Source organism: Ailuropoda melanoleuca, chromosome 8 (assembly GCF_002007445.2).
Source record: "Ailuropoda melanoleuca isolate Jingjing chromosome 8, ASM200744v2, whole genome shotgun sequence".
Classification (NCBI taxonomy): Eukaryota; Metazoa; Chordata; class Mammalia; order Carnivora; family Ursidae; genus Ailuropoda; species Ailuropoda melanoleuca.
In genome coordinates this window covers 68,708,733-68,732,807 of record NC_048225.1, presented here as the reverse complement: position 1 = coordinate 68,732,807, position 24,075 = coordinate 68,708,733, and the positions used below count along the sequence as shown (strand labels likewise).

Here is a 24,075-nt window from a genome sequence, read left to right as displayed (position 1 = left end):
CTTTGTGCTGAGGGGTTCCTGGGAGAGCCACAGATGGCAGGGAGTCCGCTCACCAGGAGCCAGGCGCGGGGAGCGAGCCCAGCCCTCTGCGGCTGTCCCGTGTGCAGGCTCTGAGTAAGACTGCTCTGGTCGGTCAGGAAATCTAGAGCACGGGAGAAACAGTATTAGGAAGCATATAGTACAAATAATGACAAGAGAGAAAACAAATCCTGTCAGAGCCCAGGAATATATTTGGCTTCCACGTGCTGTGTCTGTCTGTTTCTATAAACGGTCCAGAATAGAAACCGGATGTTTAAAATCTCTCCCTTTCACATGCTCGCCTCCCCCTCCTGTCTTCCTTCCTCTTCAGTATTAGTAGACTTACTATTTTTATTAGTTTGTATTTATATTCCCATTTTTCAATATTTGCCATTTGTGTGGATAACACATTAATTTTTAATGAAATATTTTCAGACTCCTGGAATTGCTGAATCATAAAAGGAAACCCGAAGTTGAGAGAGACACTAAGGCAGCGTATAAACTGAATATCACAGTGACTTTGCCCACTCACAGGTGGCAAACGGTCATTGTAAAAGATGGTGTGTGCGCCACGTAAATCTCCTGTCTTTGCAGAGCAGTCTAGTTTTTGTGTCTAACTTTTGTGGCACAAAGAGTAACTCAGGTACCATTCTAATGAAAATGAAAGAAATATCAAAACAGTATTAGTGCTCTCTAATAATTCTCATCTTACCTGCAAGCACGGATTTTTGACAAGCCTCGTTGCTGTTAAAGTCAGTTGTGACTTCACTTGACTCTTGGGTGTACTTTTTCTCGGTAGCTCTGTTGCAGAACTCTGGTTTTAATGAAGGTGGCGTTTGTGTCTTTAAGTACTTCATCTTCTCCAGCCAGGAATTGTTTGTCGTTTCATACTTGTAAACTTAAAATCAGTCCTGGAAAATATTTAAACAATGTTATATTACATGCTATTCACAGAACTAAAGCTTTGCAGTCTGCTTTGGAACTGTAAATTAGGAAGTATAGCTTCTTCCAGAAGTTTATTATAGGAAGCGTGGACATTGGAGATGTGGCATCTCAGGCCTTTTCTCCCATCCGCAAGTCCTAAGGATACAAATGATCAATTTTATGTGGGAAACTTAAACCGTGTTTGAATCATTATATAAATACACACACACGTGCGTGCGCACATATGGTATGCTGATGTCTCTAGCTTGTATTTCTGTATTAGCATATCTATCACTTCACATTTTATTCTCTGTAGTAAAAATTTCTAAATAATATTACCTTTCCCAAATACATTTACTTATTCTTGACATTCACAACGAATTATATATATTTTTTCCAAATATTTTTATTTTATATTCTAAATAAAGATGCCTGAATGTTTTCGGGAATGCTGCATGTCTTCTATGAGCTGAACTACACAGAAAGGCATTTTAAAGAAGCAGAGACACCCAAAAGATTAGTGTGACCCCTTGACTTAGCGTCTCCCTCTCACCCTCCTTCCTGCCCCCCAGCAGACACTTTCTGGGTAAGGAAACAGGTCCAAAGACGGAAGGTTCTGGGATTGACTACAGTCTGTGATTTCTGACTGCCGCTCTCATGTGTTCTACTGAACTCGCTTGATAGTTGATGTGTTTCCAGGAGGGAGGCGGGCTAGAACTGATCATCAGAAGGAAAGTAGTATGTGCAGGTATACAGGTGTTTAACAAAGCCGGCTGATCTAGAAAGCTCAAGACTGGAAGTTGGATGGGTCATTGAAAGGTCAGGAAATCATAACAAGTGATCTCTGTGTTGAGCCGAGACGTTTTCTTTGTGTACGGATCACCCGATTTGGAGTGCTGCATCACTTTTCAGGGTATGCCACACCGAACTTGCATCTTTTGACGTATCCCATTTTGTTTTCTCTAAACCAGCCAGGGACATAAGACACCTGGGCAGCAGCCACCCCACAGAATCTGCTGTTACAGTGACCCTCTCCTGCCAAGTCTTTTATGATTATCTCACGCACACTTACTTTGACAGACTTTAAAAACAAGAAACAACAACCCTCTGCTTTGTTGATTCTTTCTAAATCATTCCACTTTGTTTTCATTGAATCAGCAAACTCTTTTTTTTAACAATCACGTTTCTGAGTTCACCAAACGTGAAGTTCCGTTCGCGTACGTGGTAGAACCAGGCTTGGGAATACTGGGGATTAGCGGTCAGCGGCCGTAAGTACTGAGTGTGCCCTGTTCTTCATTCAGTACCTTTACTGGAGACCAAACGAAAGCGTTGGTTCATTAGAGGACCAGGCTAAGTGGCCATCACTTTAGAGAGCTTCCGCTCTACTTTGGAGGGAACCACTAGAGTCAGACAAGTGAAAATTTGCAAAATAGGAACTCGTTTCAGAAGATGACTCCGCAGGGCACTCCCCGTGCACACGTTGTCCCTTTGCTCCGGAGAGGGAGGAGGCAGCCAGCCTGGAGGCAGAAGAAAGGGAGCTTTCTCCGTTCCCTTTTTGCTCGCTCCTCCCCCGATTAATAAGAGCAGCCTCAGGCCACCCGGAAGCTGGGCCAATGGAACGTTCTTACACCAGGCGAACTTTAAAGCAATGGGTACTGTCCAGCCTAGAGATTCGCCACTCATATACAGGTTTGCAAGTGATCTGCTCCTCAGCTGGGGGTGTAGGGGGTGGGCTGCAGCCCTGCTTTCTTTAGGGAGCTGATCTCTTCCTTGCTTGAAGTCCTAGAAGGAATGCTTTCTTAGGAGATCAGGCTGCTGAAAATGCAAATGGTTTCCAAATGGGTTGAGATAAATTCTTGGATTTAGAACCCATGCCTGCTTCTTAAAGGGTACTATGAATGCATTAAGTCCCATGATAACGAATGAAGAATGATAACGAATGAAGAAATCAACAAGTAATGAGCTAACCTCTGTGTCAATCGGGGGAATGTTATCTTTCCACTTCTCTTTTTATCTTTTTTTTTTTTTTGGTCCAAGCATCCATCCATATTCCTTTCTTAATTAGGTCATAGTATTTGCCAAGATGATGATTAGAGCACACAACCCCTTCACACACACACACACACACACACAAAATAATGCAATATAGCTGCTTCTTCACTCCCTTGCTACGTCCGTTGTGGCCCAAAGGGGCAGGGCAGCATTTTTCTTTTTTTTTTTTTTTTAATATTTTATTTTTTATTCGACAGAGATAGAGACAGCCAGCGAGAGAGGGAACACAAGCAGGGGGAGTAGGAGAGGAAGAAGCAGGCTCATAGCAGAGGAGCCTGATGTGGGGCTCGAACCCGTAACGCCGGGATCACGCCCTGAGCTGAAGGCAGACGCTTAACCGCTGTGCCACCCAGGCGCCCCAAGGGCAGCATTTTTCTGTCTGTATTTTATGAACAATCAGTTCCACAAAATGGTCTTTGAAAAAGGCAATGCAGGATTTACTTTGGGGCGTAGTGTGTAAACCTGCCCCTGTCTGCAGAGGCAAAGCACACGTTAGCGTGTGAAAGACCCGGATACATCTTAGGAATCCTTAGTAAAGTTTAAGAGGGCTTTCACTGACATAATAATATGAAGAAGAACACTGGTAAAAATGGACACTTTACAGCTAAGGGTGTAAGGACACGGCCTGAAGGGTTACAAGCTGCCCCGTAGGGCTGGGTTTGGAGACAGGTCACGCGTCTAGGCGTGGAAGTGACCCTGTGGCACCTCGTAGAGGACCGCGTGGTTTCTCGTGGCTCCATGATCATCGTTCATCCCTTCCCCGTGCTGGCCCGGTCCTGGTCTGTACTGTCACTGTAGTTCGTTCATGCCCTACAGCGCGGTGTGGCGGCCAGGGCCGCGTGCTCTAATGCACAGGTGGAGAGCTCATGGCCGTGGCCCGCATGGCCCTGCCCAGCAGCAGGTCTGTCAGCTGCCCCTGAGCTCTGAGCTGCGGTGACTCCAGGCACCTGAGACTATGTCGTGCAAGGGATTTCGTGAGAAACAGGTCCGCCTTGACAGGAGGGCTTGGGGTGTCTCCATGGCTGCCCAGGCGGCTCTGGGTGAGCAAGGAGAATAAGCATGTTTTTCTCTCAGTTCACAGGCTCTCCAAAGGGATTTTTGGTTTCTGTTCTTCCTGCGTCTTGGCGATCTAGAATCACTTCTGAGTATCTACAGAAAGAAGATGGTGTTCTTGTCATTATTAATTTGCTCATTCGGTGTTTATATGTACACTCGGGTAATTTCAGAATGAACCCCGGGCTTGGTAAGCACACAGGCTGGAGGTGTTTGCCTATGTGGCCTGAAATCTGGGCTACCTTTTCCTTCTCGAGACCTTGTTTCTCAAGAGTCAGGTCGGCCATCATCTCCTCAGGGAGGCCTTCCTCAACCCACCGTCTGCATTCCTTGACACTTTGTTCAAACCACACTTTGATCGAGGGCCCAGGAAATCATAATTATTCTTTGAACGTCCGACTTATTAGACGCTGTGTTCCTTGAGAGCAGGACCCATATCCCAGTCATTTTTGTGTCTCAAGCACATAGCCCAGTGCCAGGCACTTAGGCAACACTTACTCCGTGAATTTGTGATGGTTTGTATCTTCAAGCGCACCTTTTTCAGTCTGCCAAAACTGTAGAAGGGGAAAAAAAAATAATGAGCCAGAAAACAGAGATTGATGTATATGTGCAACTTCTAAAAAAGATATTCCGTAACCTCTTATCTATATCCTCATGCTTGGAAAAATTCTTCAATATACGTGTGTCTAATTACTATCATTAAGTAACACAAATCTAGATTTTTGTTGTGTAATGATGTGTATCCAGTGAGCACGCGGTAACTATTAATCACAACCATTAAATATGCTTTGGTTTCACTGAAACTAGAAGGGCTCCCTCACTCTATTCAGCCCATCTGACTACTCATTGCTTTTTTAGTTGGTCCTTAAGGTTTGTAGGTCATGGTTAATGGGGTTGCTTGTTAGTGTTGTTAGCGGTTACGTAAGTGCCTTCGACTTGACAAATTTTATGGCAATCATTTGGAATGAGTTATATATTTTCCAAGCTTTCAGTTTCCCCAGTGGCCTGATGTGTTAAAGACTGATTGTTAACTTGCAAATCGGGTGAGGGTTTTTTTTTGTTTTTTTTGTTTTTTAATCAGCCAAATTTGACGTTTTACATAATGTTTGCGACTGCTGTATCACAGGCCAAGGACATGATACAGAATTGAGGCAGGGGAACATTTCTCTTGTTTTCCGTGGCCAGGCAGAACAGCCCTTGGAAGATGATCCTTGGAAAGAGATCATCGTTTCTTGCTCCAACCAAATATACTTAACTTCTGTTATGTCTCCCACTTTAAAATAATCTTTTTTGTGACCTGTGTCTGGAAGTGCTCCCGTTTTTCCACATGGCCCTTAAAACATACGGCCATAAGCGCTGCATTCGTATTTCTTCTTTTGAATGATGCCACCGTGTTCAGCTGCAGGGTTATCTCCTGCAGGGCCTGGCCAGGTCAGAGAGTCCTGGGCTCCTTGGGCTTTTTGCCAGAACAGGAAGGTTTGAGCAAGTGTGGGCGAGCAGCTCAGTCAGGGCCCTCCCCCGCGGGGTCCACGCTCCCATCTTGGTTCCAGATCTCCCCCTCTTGAGCATGGAGAGCAAATGGCCCCAAGGAAAGGCTGCAAAATGTGTTTGGGCCTGTCTCCAGATACCTCACGTGAGAACTGCTGTCAGAGCAGGATTTGGGGGGTTGGGTAGGGTGGGGCTAACCAAAAATCTGAGCTCTCAGTGGGGGCCATGTGGCTTAATCCTCTGTCTTAGTCACTGCCTCTTGTTCCCAAGGCTTCTGTTTTCCAGCGCTGGGAGCACTGCATTCATGGCATTGTATGTCCTTGCTGTTATCAGACTGTGAAGTCTTCAGTGTGAACCACGTGTTCCCAATCTCCGAGTTACCAGGGTATACTCTAAAAACTCTGTTGAATTAATGAGGAATTCTCTAGGAGCCAAAGTTATTTTCATTTAAAAGCTGTTAGTTAAGGGTTAGTATTACCATATACTGATTCCATATGTGCCCCCATTTCTTTCCACCGGTCCGCTAGGATTTGAACTCACCTGGCTTTATTAGCAGTTTTTCGACCCTTTAAGCTATAATATGGTTTGGTCCATCCAAAGCAACAATAACAATGGCAACAAAAGCCAGACAAAGGAGGGGCGCCTGGGTGGCGCAGTCATTAAGCGTCTGCCTTCGGCTCGGGGCGTGATCCCGGCGTTGTGGGATCGAGCCCCACATCAGGCTCCTCTGCTGGGAGCCTGCTTCTTCCTCTCCCACTCCCCCTGCTGTGTTCCCTGTCTCGCTGGCTGTCTCTATCTCTGTCAAATAAATAAATAAAATCTTTAAAAAAAAAAAAAACCAGATAAAGGAAAGTGAGTACCTGTTACACGATAGGAACTGGAGGCCATGGAGATCTACAAGAGAAATTAAACAGTCACTGACCTCTGTTCTCTGGAGAAAGAGGTGTAAAGCCCTCACCCTAGCCCCACTGACCCCATGTGGTAAAGACTTCGGTAGAGATGTGCATGTATCTGCATAGAGTCACTGAAGAGAGGCACAAACCTGGCCTGGGAGATGTTGGAGGACTTTCTGGAGGAAGGAGCACCAAAACATAAATTTTTTTTAAGCTTTATTTGTTAATTTATTTATTTAGAGAGAGAGAGTAGGGGAGATGGCAGAGGGAGAGAGAGAGAAATCTAAAGCAGTCTTCACACTGAGCACAGAACTCCATGTGGGGCTTGATCTCACAACCCTGAGATCACGACCTGAGCTGAAACCAAGAGTTGGGTGCTTAACAGACTGCACCACCCAGGCACCCCCAAAACTTAACTTTAGAGGCAAGGCTTATGCCAGGCAAAGAGGAAACCTGAGGAGAGAAGTGATGTCACCTGGAAAGGGAATAACAGGGCAGTGCGGGAAGGTGGGAAGCAGGAATGCACTGGAGATCTAGGCCAGGGACCCACCTGTCTCTGTGTCCTGTAGGTATTGGGGGAACCAATGAAGAGTGTTAAACAGGGCACAGTAGCAGATTGGCATTTCCAGTAGCTCACACTGGGAGCAACTTGAAGGGTGGATTTCAGGGAGCCGGGCAGGGAAACCGGACAGGAGCTGATTGGTGCCTGCAGTAGAGAGGAAGGGTAAGGGATGGATTGGAGAAACATTGAGGAGGTGAAGTTGACTAGCAGTTGATGGGATCTGAGAAGTGAAGAGAAGAAAGGAATCAAGTAATTTTCCACCTAACTTTTACTGTTAGTACCTGTTTCTTTGGTCTAAATCCCAGTGACTTTTTAAAAAATTAATTAATTTTTATTAGAGAGAGTACACATGCAGGTGTGCACGAGTGTGTGAGGGGCAGAGGGAGAGAGAGAGAATCCTAAGCAGGTTCCACACACAGCACAGAGCCTGACATGGGACTCGATCTCAGGACCCTGAGGTCACAACCTGAGCTGAAATCAAGAGTCGGACGCTTAACTGACTGAGCCATCCAGGCGCCCCTCCAGTGACAGTTTTATGTCTCTGGGAATGAACCTGCTGAATGCCTTATGACTTAAGCCAATGACTTAAAATGACAATTGTTAGTCATATTTTCATTTGGCTTACATTTTCCCTAAAGCAAGTCTAATTTTTATTTTCAGATTTACATATATTTCTATGACTATTCCAACTTTGTAGTTGGAATAGTCATAGATTTGTAGTTTTTACAAGAAGGACTTTAAATCCCAAGAAGTGGGTGTCAAGAATTGTATCAGAAGAGAGATTGTAGCTGATTTACAGATTCCCAACGTCGCCAATGTATAGCCTTCCTTCACCTCCCAGCCAGGCTGCTCCCTTCTTCCTGCAGTACACCCACCATACACCTGCCTCTGTCCTTGGTGCTGGCAAAAGGGTCCTCCTTTACAGCACAGATACCAAGAAGATAATACAGTATAACGTCAGAGGTATAGATACCTCTCTTTGGCCAGTCCTACTAATTATGACTCTATGCGGTGGTCTTATTGGTTATTGAAAATAACCAAATCAAAGTATTAAATCCAATAGTCAAAATGTCCAACATTAGAAGATCAGTTACATGAACAGCTTACGTCAGTTCCCCACAATGGAATTCTAAAATGCCAATAGCATCGCTTGTTCGTAGAAAAGCGTTTATTGACATGACAGATGTTCAAAATATCTCCATATCTCCAAGGGGAAATAGGATAAAAGTAGTATATCTTATATGATTCCATTTTTGCCAAAAAAATAGATACAGATATATACCCAAAATATCTTCTTCACACTCTAGCTTTTATATCCCACACATGTGGACTCAATTTTTGCTCTCTGCCAACTCGTATATGGAACTCGGCATCTCTCTGCCTTCTCCAGAAGACTTCATGTGCACAGAGAACTGCTGATCAGCATGGAGGCTGCCGCAGAGGGTATTGTAAGAAAGAAGATGATAAGCATTTGCGCCACACGTCCCTTAGAAGCAACAATCCCCAGTGATACGTGGTTCTCTCTTTCAGAGTCCTCTCTAGGCTGTCTCCCCACTCAGGAACCTTCGTCTTCTCTCCAGCTTCCCTTCTTCCCGTCGCTTTCAGAGTCTCTGCTTCATCACATTCTGAGGACACTAATTCCTTACCCCTCTGTCATGGACAATAATCCGAGTCTGCCCCACCTCTTCCCTCAGATGCATGTACATTCAAACCAGCCTGGATCCCGAGTAAAAGGAAGAGTTAACATTACAACCTTGTACACACACACACACACACACACACACACACACAGAGTGAAAGAAAGTTTAATAAAACAGTACTTACCTTTACTGTAGACTGCAAGCCATATTTTTATTTTACGACCTGCTAGTGGCTCATGACCCAGAGTTTGAGAAACTTCCCTAGGAGGCCAGCTAATGAGCACAGATCTTCAGCAGTCCTTCTGGAATCTTCTCAGATTATCGAATTATTTCTTCCAAGCACCTAGTGAATAAATTGTTATCCATCCCATTACACACACACAGCAATGTCATAGGTTACATTAGATGTTTCTAAGCAGTGGGGTTATTGGTGTGTTTTCTTCACGTTTTCCAAGAATTTCTGAGTTTTCTGCACTGAGCATGTGTTACTTTTGTAAAAGGAAATGTAAACAGTAAAAAAAAATTTGAAGAAAAGGCTCTGGTCAGGCTCTTCCCTCCTCTCAGAAACCTTCCCTGACGAAGCCCGTCCAAGCGTGGTTAGCTCCCTCCGTCTGTTTGTCCATTTGCCCTTTTGATTTCTTGTCCCAACACTTACATCTTAGCTGATAAGGATCTGTTTTCATCATGTTTTCCTCCTGGTTTGCAGGCCCTTCCCCTCCCCTGGCTTTGTCAACCGTCATAGACCCCTTCTCCCTTCCCTCTGCAACAAAATTCTTTTTTTTTCTTTTAAGATTTTATTTATTTGAGAGAGAGAGCACAAGCAGGGTGGGGAGGGGCAGAAGAAGAGGGAGAAGCAGGCTCCCCACTGAGCACGGAGCACGACATGGGGCTCGATCCCAGGGCCCTGGGACCATGACCTGAGCCGAAGGCAGGCACCCAACAGACTGAGCCACCCAGGCCCCCCTGCAACGGAATTCTTAAGCTAAAATCCATAGATGGGCTGTGAATCTTCCAAAAATGGACACAAAATTTAATGTTTATTCATTTCTTTTCTGGGAAGCAGATCCAGTTAGTTTTTGAGTGCCTGCATTATGCTAGGCAAGGTTCTAGGTCCGATCCTTGATCAGACCCTCAATTCCTGACCCACTGTTCTCCATACTTACCCTGTTTCCTTTTTTTTTTTTTTTGCCTAGAATGTAGGGGCCATGAGGCCAGAACTTGTCTGTCTTGCTCACCACCAGTGTCCTGCTGCCTAGAACAGTGCCTGAAACATAGTGGGGCACTCCGAAAATGAGACATGTCCAGTGATGACACATTTAGGTGGTAGAAAAGATATTTATTTTACTCTCCCCGTTTTTCGGAGTTGAATAAATGTCCTGATGTTACTTGAGGAAGAGGGAAGGAATTACAGGCATCGTGAGGCTCTGGGAAGTCAGACCGGGCGTTCTGCTCAGTCTTGTCCCAGGATTGGCTGTGGAGCGCCCTTCGATCTGCACCTGCGTAGGGGTCTGTCTCCTCGTCTCTCAGGCTGGACCCTGTGGTTGCCTCGGCCCTTTCTGTCTAAATCCCACTCTTGTTGGCGGGCTCAGGGCCCCAGGCCAAGTCCATAGGATTAGCTTCGTACGAACACCCGGGCCTCCTGGTCCTAACGCTTGGGTGATAGAATGTTGTACATTCTTTCCCTTTGGCTTCACGTCATATGGTTCATTTTGGTTCTGAAGGTAGTTTGTGCCATAAAAACCAGACAGGGTGTTGTTGAAACAGTGGGCTGTGATGTCTCAAGGTGACCTGTTGACCCACCGAAATCTACAAGAGCATGAACCACAAACCCGCCTCTGTGCGCTGATACGGCGTGAATGTCCGATACGGCGCAGATGTTCTGAACCTGGAAACTCCGTGAAGAACCATCAGATTATCCCATTCTGCCATCGGTTGTATTTTGAGATGTGAAGTGGGAACAAAGACTGCTGTTCCCGGTAGAGCAGACTCTCCCAACTACTGAAAATATTTTAAAAATCAGGCCATTCCGTCTCTAATCCCAGGTGTATTTCCGTTCGTTTTGTTCGGACTTCCTTTGTGATGAGGACTGTGTGTTTAAAGTTCAGCTTTGTGTGTGGAATTCCTGTGATAATTTCAGTACACAAAATAAGATGTTTACAAAAGCCAACCTGAGACCAATGCTATGCAGCAGTTTAGCAGCAAATTTCTACTCTGGGTATTTAACAATAATTGGGATCTTTCTATTGGCTTTACAGAAACTCAGATTAGTAGTAAAAATCTAAGCACCAGCCCATTTGGCAAACTCCTGCTTTTCAGGCTCACAACTTTGCTTCTGATTGTGCTTTTCATTCGCACCTAGCTCGGATTTTTGCTTGGTGCTTTTTTAAATCCTCTCATTTACATACTGTGGTAAATTTAAAATGAGAACAGATGAATGCTGCTAAACTTTCCTATTTCACTGATGAATATGGTATTTTGCTTCAACTATCTAGCTGTTATATATTCAATGACCTTTAAAACATGAAATAGATACTTCTTTTCATGTATACTGTGCAAGATGGATTATTAGTATTGTCTTCCCTCTGAGACTAGTCTGAGACGCCGGGGCCGAGCAGAGCACCTGAAAACTGATGGTCATGGGTGAAAATTCCATTTCCTATTGACGGGCTGACACTGTCATTGGGGCGGAGAGGCGTCCTTCATGTGGGGTGGTCTTGGGGCCGCGCAGGTGATGCAGCCATTCCAAGTGCCTTTCTCCCTGCCCTGCAGTCCAGGGCACTACGATCTGTGGCCCTGGGCCCTTTCGGGGTGCTAGAATGCATAGTTGAAGTATGAATAAGGAAAGAGGTTGCGTTTTGGGGGTGGCTTATATGGACTTGGCTCTAGCTAAGCCTAGTATGTTCTTACGTCATTTGTCACTATTGCTAGTCCTGAGCTTGTTCTCCAGAGGAACAGAATGAGGCTTGGGGAGGTGTCAAGGGAAGATCAGAGCCTGACAGGAGTTAAGGCGGTAAGAAGAATTGTATTCAGGAACTTGCAAATAGGGGGAGAGAGACCTCAGTCTACGATCGGCCTTGATGTCAAATATAGCAAGGAAAAGTGGGGGTGTGCAGGCAAGGAGCAGGATGGAGTGGAGGCCAGGGAATCAGTGAATGGAAAATGACAGAAGGGCCTTCTGGCTAAACCAGCCTAACAGGATTCTTCCTGAAGGCAGGCGGGGTGAGCACAGACACACACACACACACCTCCCCCCCCCCCCCCCCCCCCCCCCCCCCCCCCCGGGGGAATGGTGAAAGGAGGAGGAGTTCTGATCAGATATCAAGTTTGATCAGATATCAGAGGGGGGGGAGAATTCTCTCTCAAGTGACAAGATTCTGGGCAGTGAAGACCTGACCAGGGCAGACCCTGAAACCCAAGGTCAAAGCCGAGTTGCAGAGAGGGCTCAGAGGAGCCCGACTAGGTTTGGTCGAGAGTGTTTGTCAGAGGTTACGTTATGAAATCATTGAGATTTCTAAAATCATGCTCCATCTGGAACCTGGTCTCTGGGTTGCATAGGCCTGTGTCCTCCTGGGTGGCGGGCAGCTGGAGAGGAGAGCCTTCTGTTGGCTCCTGCATCTTGCACAGTGAGCGGCACGGCGCTCTGCAGCCCCACGGGCCTCTACGTGGTCAGGATTTCAGTAAACCCACCAGATGTGCCATTCATAGTGCAGGTGTCTGGTGGTCAGAAGGCTTCCTGGGGGAGGTAGAATAGAGTGACTGTAGCGGCGTTCGTTTGAGTTTCAATAACCAACATCAGTCTTAATCTGAAAGTGGTATCTACTGCTCATAATAAAAATGCCACGATGCAGAAGGCAAGAAAAATCTAGGGCACAATTTTAAAGAAAAGTACAACAATAGTAAAAGAAAGGAATCTTTCTATTTCAGAATGAAGGAATAAAAAGTTTTAAAAGCTATAACGGGGACACCTCGGGGGCTCAGTTGGTTCAATGTCTGCCTTCCGCTCAGGTCATGATGTTGGAGTCCCAGGATCGAGTCTGCTTCTCCCTCTCCCTCTCTTCCTCCCCCTGCTCATGCTCTCTTTCACTCTCTCTCTCGCTTACTCTCTCTCTCAAATAAATTAATTAAATTAAAAAAAAAAACTACAACGAAAAAATTCCTAGGCAATTTTGAAGTCTTTTTCAAAAGCTCCTAACATGGAAAAGTGGGCCAACTGCTAAACATTTAATTACTATACTTCAGTCTATCTTGATCACATTCAATAGTGCTAAGAAACTGGAGGGAGGCTCTGAAAGTTAATAAATGACCCTAAATCAAAATGTCTCACTCCAGATTCAGCTTGATGGAAAGCCAAGCTGGTGTCACTATATCTCGCTTAAGGCAAACTTGGTATATTAAATCCAAATTTCCAAAATGGATGAGTTAAGTGGTCATTCTTCACTTAGCAACATAATCGTTGCAGTAAATTTCCCTCGCAATGCTTGTACAGCACGATTCCGTGTATTAGACTCCCTGTGCCGCATTTCAAGGGCAGAGCACATTTGAAAATATTACCCAACAAACCAGCAGTTTCATATTTCCCCCAGAATTTGGTTGGGCACGATCCTGGGCCCTAAGGGAACAAAAAATGGGCCAGAATGGTCTCTGCATCTGAAGCATGTGTATTCAGGGAGCGAGGACAGCTGGAGTCCAGTGATTACTCTCCCTGGGGGGCAGGGGCGCAGAGCTCGGAGCACCAGCCCGTTCTCTGGTCTTCATCTGACTTTGGGGTGTCCTCTAGCTCCTTACCCACGGCATGCCCCAGGAGCGTGCAGAGTTTTTCTGGATGGAAAGTCCTGCTCCACTTCCTCTCCTCCTGTTGAGTCGCTGAAAGGGAAAGCCTGACGTAATTAGGTCTGAGGAGAGTGGCCGGGTCGTTTCCATCCTGACCCTGCCCCGGCCGGTGGGGAGATTCCCTTAAGTTCTGGAGCTGGTCTGCGTCACGGAGGGGATCCGAGCTCGCTGGGCTGTTCGGGTTTTTGAAAGCTGACAGATTTGCACAGAGAGTGGCAAAATAAATAGTATTAAAAAAAAAAAATGGCTGCCTCGGTTATAATGAAGCCAGTGTGGAAGAATCTGCTTCAGAAAATGATTCCTTAGAAGACATGAGAGTGAGCTGTTAGCCATGTCTGTGATGCTTTTCATGCAAACACATAAGGAAAACCAGTCTTTCCGCCTTTATTTTTATTCTAAAATACCTAGGTCAAAGTGGGTCATTCCCAGCATTAAGAAAGGGGGGTGGGGCCAGGGAAAGTAGTTTACTTTTTGTTTTTGGTGAGAGGGAGGTTCATTCCTTCTTTTCTTTTTCTTTTGAGGGGCAGTCCTCCATCTTTATCCCCTCTTTCTCATTGTGCTTTTCCTGGACCTTTTATTATGCTTTTATTTCACTTCCTATTGTGGAATTGGGCTGCAGGGCGGGATGGCCAGAGTTCAGCCTGAAGGTCTTTTCGTGTAGATGCTATATTTTTAATAAATGTGAAATAGGCTCATTGTGCTGTCTCCTAAAGAACGTTTGTTTTTTAAGGGTCTTTGTGCATTCATCTGGGGAAAAAAGCAACCAAATCTGCTCTATTCAAATTCCAAATTCTAGGGGAGCAGATTGTCACAGAATATACAGAGATGAACTTCCAAAAATGAAAACGGATGGAGAAATCATAGGTATTCATTGCGCAGGCTAGAAACATTAGTGCTTGGAAGTCATACATCCTGCTTTATCACAATTAGTTTGTCGATTGTTTCCTAATTTTTCTTTATGGGAAGGATCCTACAAATATTCAAGTTTAGCCTGTGTCTCCTTTGTTGATCCCGGAGACACAAAGGAAGTTTCATTCATTCTCTGTGTCCAATCAACAGTGAAAATTATCACAAACTAGAGATAAGTCATATAAAGGTCCTCATTGTTTCATAGTTGGTTTTGCATCCAAGGCATGGTTCTTTCTTTTTAAATGTAATATAGAAGCCGTGCAGAAGAGATAGAGAGAGAATCCACCCTTTAAAAAGTAAAAACGTCTTGGCTTTGCCTGGCCCATTGGTCTCCATATTTATAATGGCTTCCCCCCATTCACAGGCATCGTGCATTCAGAAATGGTGTTTTAAATGCAGTGTATTTATTTCTGAACTTTCTGCTGGTGGCAGTCTTTGTGCAAACATGACATTTGTAATGTTGGTGGTTGATGTCAAAGCAGAGTCTCTAAGTTTACTGTTGCATTAGTTTTAGGAAGCTTTTGTCCTTCACATACTGATTGAAGTCACTCAAAATTGATTCTTAAAAGAGAGATCATTTCTGTGTTTGTATAATTGCAATCTCGTGCATGCTTTATGAATTTCACTTGGTACTCTCCATCCCCTTGGTTAAGTGGTTATCAAAGGTTGTTATCATCACTTACAACATGAGGAAAGCAAGAGACAGAGGCTTTGCTGACTTGCACTGAGCCCGCATTGCCGCGGGACTGGCATGTGTTTTCTTCTCTTTTTGGCTGCAATTCCCAACGTATCTCTCTCTGTCAGAAATATCACCATCAAGTGTCCTGCTAGGGATGGAGATCTCTCTGTAGGAGGCTTTAGGAGCCATCCTGAATCGAGCTAGGTTTGATCTTGACTTTTGTGTGGGTCTGACCAAGTCCCTAATTTGAGGAGCATACCTCTCATGAAGAAGTCTGGCTATTCCAGATGAGGCTCTTAAGACCTTTGCTCTAAGAGAAATTTATCCACACCTTCAGCCTTGTGGGCCCAAGACCCTGTCTCTACTCTCATCTCGTGCCTTAAGCATTTTTGGTTCCAGACGTATTGACCTCCAGTTTCCATGGTTTGACAGCCATTACACATTGTACTAAACCTCTTGCTACTGTGTACAAATTTTCTGACACACCTTACGATAAGGATGATTATTACAGACTACATAATTATACAACACATAATCATTACCATTATTATAGCAGTAGCTAACCTTGGATAGTACTTACTATGTTCCAGCCATTGTCCTTGATCTGAGCAGTTTATGAACACATCTAATTCTTATATCAATCCTGTGAGGCAAATACTACTCAGGAAACTGAGGCACAGTGGGGTCACACAGGTACCACGTGACGGAGGCGGAACCCAAACCCATGCAGCGTTGCTCCCACATCTATGAAGAAGGGATGCTGGTGTGAAGACCTTAGGAACATTTTAGCTCCCGTGATACAAATATTTATTTATTTACTTACTTATTTACTATTTTTGAAGATTTATGTATTTATTTTAGAGAGAGAGTGAGCGAGTGTGGGGCAGGGGGAGGGGCGGAGGGAGAGGGAGAATCTTAAGCAGACTCCCCCCCCCCCCGAGCACGGGGCTCGATCTCATGACCCTGAGATGATGAGCTGAGCACAAACAAAGAGTCAGACACACTCTCTGTGTTCTCCAAGCTGCCGTCCTGCCCTAAACCACGACTGTGGTCATGCAAGGAGCATCCGGTCAGTTTCTGAACTGAGTTCAACATACGTGATGTCAGCATCGCATGTATTTCTTGCACCTGAGTACCCTGTGTCTCCATGTGAAAATCTTATGTGCTGACCGATGGGATAAAGTGTGGTCGAGAGCCGAAAATAGTCACATTCTCAGATATGTTTCTGTTTCCTCAAATTCAAGGCAGGTTGATGAATGAAGAAGAGTAGCAGTCATTTGAAGTAAGGGGGTGGCAGGAAGGGCAAGTCAGTAGAATCCTGTTTCCCCACAATAAAGAAAGCCATTGCTCAGTACTGACAGAGTGCTGTGACGTCGCACGCGGGGCCCTACGACAGGTCTGCCTCACTCTAGAGCCCGTGTGCTCTCTGCAGTGGCAGCTCACTGTCCTTCCACCACTCACCGAGATGGTGGTCCTAGTGGACCCAGTGGCTATCAGGGGGCTTGTGAAGATGCGGTCAGGTAGAGGCCCGAGAAGGGTCGCCAGGAGCAAAAGTTACTGGAAACGAGGAGGAGCCTTGCAAAATGCTACTGGGGGACAATGGGTGTACGTAAAAGAAAAAAAGTGCACGCCCTTGCACAAGCGCGGAGAGTTTCTCGTCTGCACCTGCTGTCGAGTGTGTTAATGCTTCCCATGTCTTACCACGTAGGGGCGGGGGGGTAACCTTGTACCACCGGGTATCCCTGTCACACAGGCTTTATTGCCTGTGTGTCACAGTGTGTTTGCTCCCTCCTTTCTGTCACCGTGGCAGTACTCACGTTATGGAGCTGGGGGAGCTCAAGGCCGTTATTCATCAGCGTGGCACAAACTGGACCTATAAAAAATCTATTTGATGGAGCAATTTATCAGGGGTTAATAACGTGCATATATTATATATAAGTGTATATATATTTTTTCTTTTTTGGTCACCCAACACAGAGGCCTCAACTTAAGGCATAATAAAGAAGCACATTTTTTTTTTCCACAAAATGCCCGGTTTCTTATTTTAAACACAAAGTTTGTGCCCTGAGCACTACTTTGTATAGGAGGGTCTCGAGCACGACTGTCCATGTCTGCTGAGGCTGCGGTGAGGATGGAACTAGTGACAGCCAGGAATGGTCCATCCAAGCACGCTTAACTGGCAAAGTGACTTAGGACCTCCTCAACGCCATGAAGCCTGGAAATTTCTTCTCCTCCGAAAGCTGACGTGGCCCGGTCTTGGGGAACATCTAACTGGACATTTTAACCCAGACAAAGATGTTTTGAAGGACTGGCAGCCCAAACCTCCATTTCCAGGAGTTGGAGGAATTGTAGGTCCCGGGGGAGTGAGGGGGGCAAAGTGCCAAGCGCACATCTCCATTGTTAAGGGCCCTGTGACAAGGCTGGGGATAAGTGCGTGACTCTCTTTCAGTGACGTCACAGTCACACAGAGAATCTCCCAATGTCCAGTCTCGCCTGGGGGTTCTTTCTCCGTGTCCTGTTTGTGTGGGCTCTCCCCATCCCGCTGGGCGGGGGCTCCCTGCGTCTCTAGGTGGTTGAAGTCAGTGGCCCTTGGCCTGCGCCTTCCAGCTCACCTGAGGAGAACCACAATTCCCAGCGAGGCACTGCCTGTTGTATCGTATTGCTTAATTATTATACCTATTTAATGCCACTTAGAACATTGACAGCTGTTGAGAAAGGGTAATTATCACTAGTCAAATGAAAAACACTTTTTTGGCTGCCTTACGGATACACATTTTACTGGTACCTTGATACATAATGAAGCCTGATAGCAGAACTTTTGCTTGTCTCTTCTTCCAGCCACAGCTGTTTCCCTGCTAAATCCATCCCATCTGTCTTCCCTTCCGTAAAGCTGTAGGCGGTACAGCATAAGTACAGAAGCAGTTCAGTGCTATTTTGGATAAACATAGCTGAAATTTGAATCTTTGCCATTTGCGATGCACACATTTTGTTTTACTGCTGTAAAGAGAGCTGTCAAAATACAACTACATGGATAATTTACTAAAATACAGTCAAATATAAGGTTGATCAAAGAGAAAGTACAGTGGGTCAGCCTGACTCTTCCCGTCTGTGCTCTGAAAGGTGTCCCTGGCCTGGCGATCCCAGGCGCGCTGGTTGGGGAAGGCGGCGTCTCTGCTGTCTTTGTTTTAATCTGCCAGCACGACTCCAGGAGTGAGCGGTTCCTTCTAACTGTCTGCGGCAGGACTAGCAGAGTCCTTGACCGGCCTTAGAAGTCCATTTTCTTAGTCTCCAAAAAATGTGCTTCGATGGGACACATTTTCTCCCTCTTGGCACACGCCGTCAGACTGGAACTACATTGCCGTTCTGCTGTGTTTTGAAACTGATTGCATCGAAACCTTTGTTTCCAGTGAGACAGTCCATTTTAGTTCTATCCGACTCTGCTTTAGGGTTATTGGTGCATATAAATGTACCACTGTGTCCTTTTTTGTTGTTCATCAGTAATACATGGTGCTGTGGAGTCAATGGAGAAGCTTTCTTGAGTGAATGAATTCGTCTTCTGAAGCCAAAAACCGCTCCCCTGCACCTGGGTCCTCCCCTCGCACACCTGTTTGCTGCCTTCCTTACCCAAGTGCAAGGGTCTTTCTAGAGGCGCTGTGACCTCTGCGAGGGGAGGGGCCGGGGTCTAATGTATTTGGGTAGCCGCTGTGGCCAGAGCTCAAGAAATGCGTTCGAAATTCTGTTCACACAAAGCTGAGTCACGTCATCTCGATGACATCACTAAGTGATCCCTCAGTCTCAACCAGAGAGGTTAGATTTAACTTGCCTCCTTTCCACCAGCGAGGTTTTGCTCCTCACACTTTCCCAGAAGCATCTTTGCAAAATCTTTGCAAAATTCCCACAAATCCAGATCCTGTTCGCAACTACACGGCCTCCTTGAAGTGAAATCCTCTTGGTCTTGTTCTCCCCCATTTCTCAGTACCCACAAGAGAGGACGTTGTAGGCGTCGGGTAAATGTTTGTCAAGCAAATGAATGTCGTGGTCTTTTCTTCACGTTGTGCTCAAGTCCCTGCCTCTTGGTCAGCTCGAAAACACAAGCATCTATAGCGCGTATGGTATTTAAATAGCTTTAGCGAAATCGTAGTGCTGCTGGGTCCCCAGCTGCTGCCAATGAAATTGTTCTCCTAGAAAGTCCCCAAGGCCGCCTCTGCACCACGGCATTGCCCTTTCTTTCATCTGGTTTTCTTTTAGGGGGGAAAAAAAAAGGCCCATGTTCTTCGGAAGGCAAAAGCATCATAACTTCGACAAATGCAACAACTCTTCTCCTCTTCTCTGGCTGAAGGCGGAGAGGGCGGCGTTTGCCGCCTGGTTCTTTAAATGCTCTCTAGAGAAAGAGGGTGAGCATATCTTTAAATTTACACTGTGATGCCATCTGATTTCAGGCCAATAGGTGCTTTATAAGTGCAATCTGTGATGGCCGGCATTACAGTTCCTTCTTTGGCCCAACACCTTCCTGTGGCAGGCTCTGTACTAGACATTTTGGGCACCTTTAAGACCTGCCACTGTTCGCAAGGGACTGACCTTCTCGTGCTGGACACGGTTCTGATGCACGGCCATGTGAGAGCCATACTGTGGAACACAGAAGAAGGAACAGGTAGGGGGAGATCAGACCAGGCTTTGCAGAGAAGTGATTCTTGACTCGAAAGGAGAGCAGGGTATATGCAGACAGTAAAGAAAAAAAACAAAACAAAACAAAAAAACACTTTTTTCTAATAAGATTCTGTGGATTCCACGCTTTGGAAGATCCTTTTAGACTTATGACCCAAGATGAGAAGCAGCACGTGACTTCCATCTGACCTCCCTTCTATTGCCAATGTCCAAGCATGGCTCTGTGCCTCGATGGACCACCTGGTGGCTCAGTCCGCCAGCCTGGAGCGTTGCTGCGGCCGTCTAGCCGAGACCGTCCTGACTCGCACAGTCCCTATAATGCCTGTGCAGCACAACCCAATCACAGTGTGGGTCTCCGAGCAGCCTTTTAACGTGGGAGGGAGAAAACAATATACGTAACAAAAAATGTTCTCTCTGGTAACATTACTCATTTAACTCAGCGGATGATGAGTTTTGTGAGTTTTTCAGTAATTCATTGATACCTTCTCCCCATGTTTATGATCATTCTAGAGCCTGTGCTCTTGACCCCATTTGCATGGGAGGTACTCTCCGCCGTCTGTGATGGGGAAGATAACAAGACCATTCTGCCACATGGGCACGGGCACACACAGGGTATTTAAAAAGCTGTGTCTCCTGGAGATACGTGTCCATGAAATCGGTGGGAACTTTCAGTGTTCCTATGAGGGCCAGCCGGCGTAGGTGACTATCGTCTAGAGAGAAGGCTGGAAATAACCCTATATTCAGAACCTTGTGAAGAAAGTTGGGTTGCCGTGGTCAGCTCCTCTGGACCCGACATTGCTGACAGGGTTGGACAAAATGGTATTCACAGAGGGGAACAAAGTGGCTAGCAAGAGTTAACATGACCCTGATGGACACCTGACCTTCAGAGTAATATTTATTTTTTGAAATTTCCATTTAAAGCACGTGGTGGTATTAGTGGTACTTAAACTATATTTTTTTCCTGGATACTGCACACTTAGGCTTTTCAGTCGTGCTAATCGTTTACGGGGAGCTTGTACGTGTATTCCCAGTCTCCGGGTTGGGCTAGTTGCTGCGTGGTGAAGCTGGCTCTTTGTTCCCCTGAGAGGTCACAACGTAGCGATTCTGCCTTGTCTTCCGGTACGCGACCACAGCACTGCGTGGACTTACCTCGCTACCAGTTGGTTTGAGCGGGACAAAGAGCAGCGGGTAGTTGTCTGAGACTGTACGTGGTAGTTCACTGCACAAGTAAGCCTGCTACCCCTTAGCTAACTGGGATGCCAGGGAATTACTAAAAAAATCTAATTAATACACACTATTAAACATATTTACACACACTGAACTATTTCAAACCAGTAATGCTGGAATAAAGACAAAATAATACTGTGTATTTACATAACACCATAACACCTCTCATTCGAGAAATCTCAAGCCTTCGCTAACTGACTAAGCTGAACAACACCCCACGAGGTGTGTCGGAAGTAAAAGGTAGAACAAAACAAGAAGCTGAAGAAAGGAGAGAAGCTAGTGTGCTTGCAGAGGGTGGTAAAGACTATTGGGAGCCCTCAGGCGTTTGAGTTCAAGTCACCCCCAGGTAAGGGAGCATAGACCAAAAGGCCTGTAAGGGTCATGGGCGATTATGGAATTTGCCTCCTCATCTGGCCACGGGGCCCAATGTGTATCTTTCCCTAGACCCAACTGAATCTAATTTTCTTTTTTTTTCCCCGAGCCAGCATTTTTTTTTTACCAGAGTCTGACGGTCTGCTTTCCAGAAATGCCCTGACATGGTCAGACGCAGCAAAGTCTGTGGGAAAGGTGTTGGTGAGCCCTGGTCTCCCCCGGCCGGGTCAGAGTGGTTGGGGGGGTCAGGGTTGATGCCATGTCCAGCACCTCCCCTAACGGGACTGGCCCAGCACAGAGAGAACATTCCAGGACTTCTGCGGAGCACCTGGGGCAGGCCTGGAGCTGGGTGCGGTCGAGTCCCAGGAGACGCCATGTGAACACAAGAATATAAACAGGCCAATGGGAATCGCGCACTACACTTTTAGATTTTTAAATAGCATTAGCATCTTGGAATGAATTTTGAATCTGATATTCTATTGGATTTCCAGAAAGTTTGGTGCTGGAATTTAGTACTCATTTGGTTTTGCTCCACACTGAATTTATTCACCTGCTCCTTTGAGGAAAAAGAGGAACTCTGTCTCTGTAAGTCTTTCTCACAGTAATGCCTGTCTTGTAGCTTAACCTTTCAGATTTGGGGACAATTTAGGTGTCACAGATACCCATGATAGGATCGCTTTCAGACACTATAATTTAAGTGTCTCTGAAATGTAATAAATAGGGCTTTGTCTGGGTTTGGGAAATAATGTTTTCTTCCCAAACAGCTGTTCATTTGTATTAACAATTTTCCTCTCTCTGGAAAGGCAGTGTTTCTGTTTTATATCTAATCTCGTCTCCCATCACGTTAGCTGCGTTCACTCCCTTGCTGGCGTGGTGGTTCCCCCACCCCTGAGCACCACGGGCAGATGACAAAGCTGACTTCAGGGGCTTCGAGAAGACAGGATACCACTTGCTTTTCCTTAGCTTTATGCCAGGTCAGACCACCCCGGCATGCTTTGGGGGGCTGGCTGATCTCACTGCCTTCTCATTTCAGGAGACCAGATGCGGGGTGAACTAATCTATGGCCCCTTCTTCAACTGGCAAAGCAAGAGATCCTTGGCTTTTCATTTGGGGGCCCCTAAGGAGCACCCAAAGAGGCATTTCTGAGGCAACTGCGAGCTCTGCCCATGGGGGCTATGCAAATATATCAGATACTGGCCCTCCCCTCAAAAAGCTCACAACCCATTCGGGCCTACCCAGGACTTTCGCACATGGGAAAAAGGAAGCAGAGAATCACATGTGTGAGACTATGAGTGTCAGGTAAATTCTCCCAACAGTCTTGTGAGATAGACAGGTGGGGCAAGTGTGGCAACAAGTACAGTTTACTTTGCGGAAATTTGGGCACAGAGGGGCTAAGTAGCACCAAATCCCCGTGGCTGGTAGGCTGAGAAGCGCACTCTTTGCTACTCAGTGTCTCTGAGAGTCACGGAGGGAAGGGTAGTTAAGACTGTGCGTTCTGAGCCCGCGTGGCTTGGCCTCAAATACCGGTGCGGCCCGCTTCTGGGCTGTGTGATTTGGGGTGAGCTACTTAACGGGGCCTCAGTGTCTCCCTCGATAAACTTATGGCAATGGCGTTATGTATCCCATGGGGTTCTTAAGAGAAGTCAGTGGATTATTACCCAGAAATGTTCAGAACAGTGCCTGGCACGTAGTAGGTTCTCAATGAGCACCAGCTGTGTGAGTTGTGTAAGTGCTGGGCCCAGGGAACAACGTGATCGGAGCTTGTACTGTGCCCCAGGAGCGGGAGTTCAGTGTGTCCGCCGCACGCCTTTAGTGAAGTTAGAATAAAACGGTGTTTTTGTTCTCGTGCCACAATCCAGGACTCCTCCAGCCTCTGAAATCGATGAAGGACAAATAGGTCACAGTGTCTGCCTCTGGGGAGCCTGGCCTCACTCCCAGGGGGGCAGTCACTATGCAGGGCTCCTCCCCGACAGATCAGGGTGCTGCCTCACAAAGGACACATTCCAGAATGCTCTTGAAAGACTCGGATCCTTTACCTTTGAAACCCATGGCGCCACTTTGTGTTTCTGCAGCACTCGGTTCACAATCTCTTATGCTCAGCCCCTCCTGGAAGCTGCTGTTGACTGTTGACTGAGAACGTGACCGAAGACTGATGAATTTGGAAGAAAGTGAAGTGATAACAAAGGGGGCTGGTTGGTTGGTTGGTTGGTTAAAATCCTATTTTGTTTCGAACTGGGTTGAAGTCAGCCACGAAACAGTGCCTTTGGAAGTCAGTCCAGGTCCAATCCGATGAGGCAGAGACGGGGAGGGAAAGAGCAGAGGCCGGGGGAGCAACTCACCTGAGCTCACGGCGTTTGGGGTCCCGCCGCCCCAGAAGCCCAAGCAGAGGCGCGGGAAGAGCTTGGGGCTTTGTGTGGGGAGAGCTGGCTGCTTGGGCACATATGGGCGCCACGGCTCCCATGGCTTCACGTCAGCATCTGATCAGCAGCCCCCAAATGTTCCAGCATCCCTCGCAGAGAAGTTGGATTTAGAAGCCTTCTACTGATAGTTAATTGGTCTTGAAAGACTATTCTCTTGGTAGGAGATTTCTGCCAATCTCAGGGATGCGACACTAGATTCCAAACCTGGAACGACGACTCTGTCAGTGTGTGTTTCTGTGTGCAGTGCATTCAAACGCGTGCGTCCTGTCCTGCCCTAATTTTCCCCTGTGCTGTCGGGAGCACCAGTGTCCCGGCGCTGTGGGAACGCACATGAACCCCGGTG

At 46.3% G+C, this 24,075-nt stretch overlaps 1 protein-coding gene and 1 long non-coding RNA gene across 13 annotated transcripts in view; one reads left to right on the top strand and one right to left on the bottom strand.

Moving 5' to 3' along the window:
- The window catches only part of SDCCAG8 (SHH signaling and ciliogenesis regulator SDCCAG8), a 239,423-nt gene that overhangs the window by 184,857 nt on the left and 30,491 nt on the right, over positions 1-24,075 (top strand). The gene's annotated exons all lie outside the window — the stretch shown is intronic.
- Positions 115-6,423, bottom strand: LOC117803399. The gene is made up of 4 exons (XR_004627233.1): positions 6,396-6,423; positions 4,546-4,601; positions 731-929; positions 115-142 (listed from the first exon to the last, which is right to left on the bottom strand). It is a non-coding gene; the product is annotated as an uncharacterized LOC117803399 (long non-coding RNA).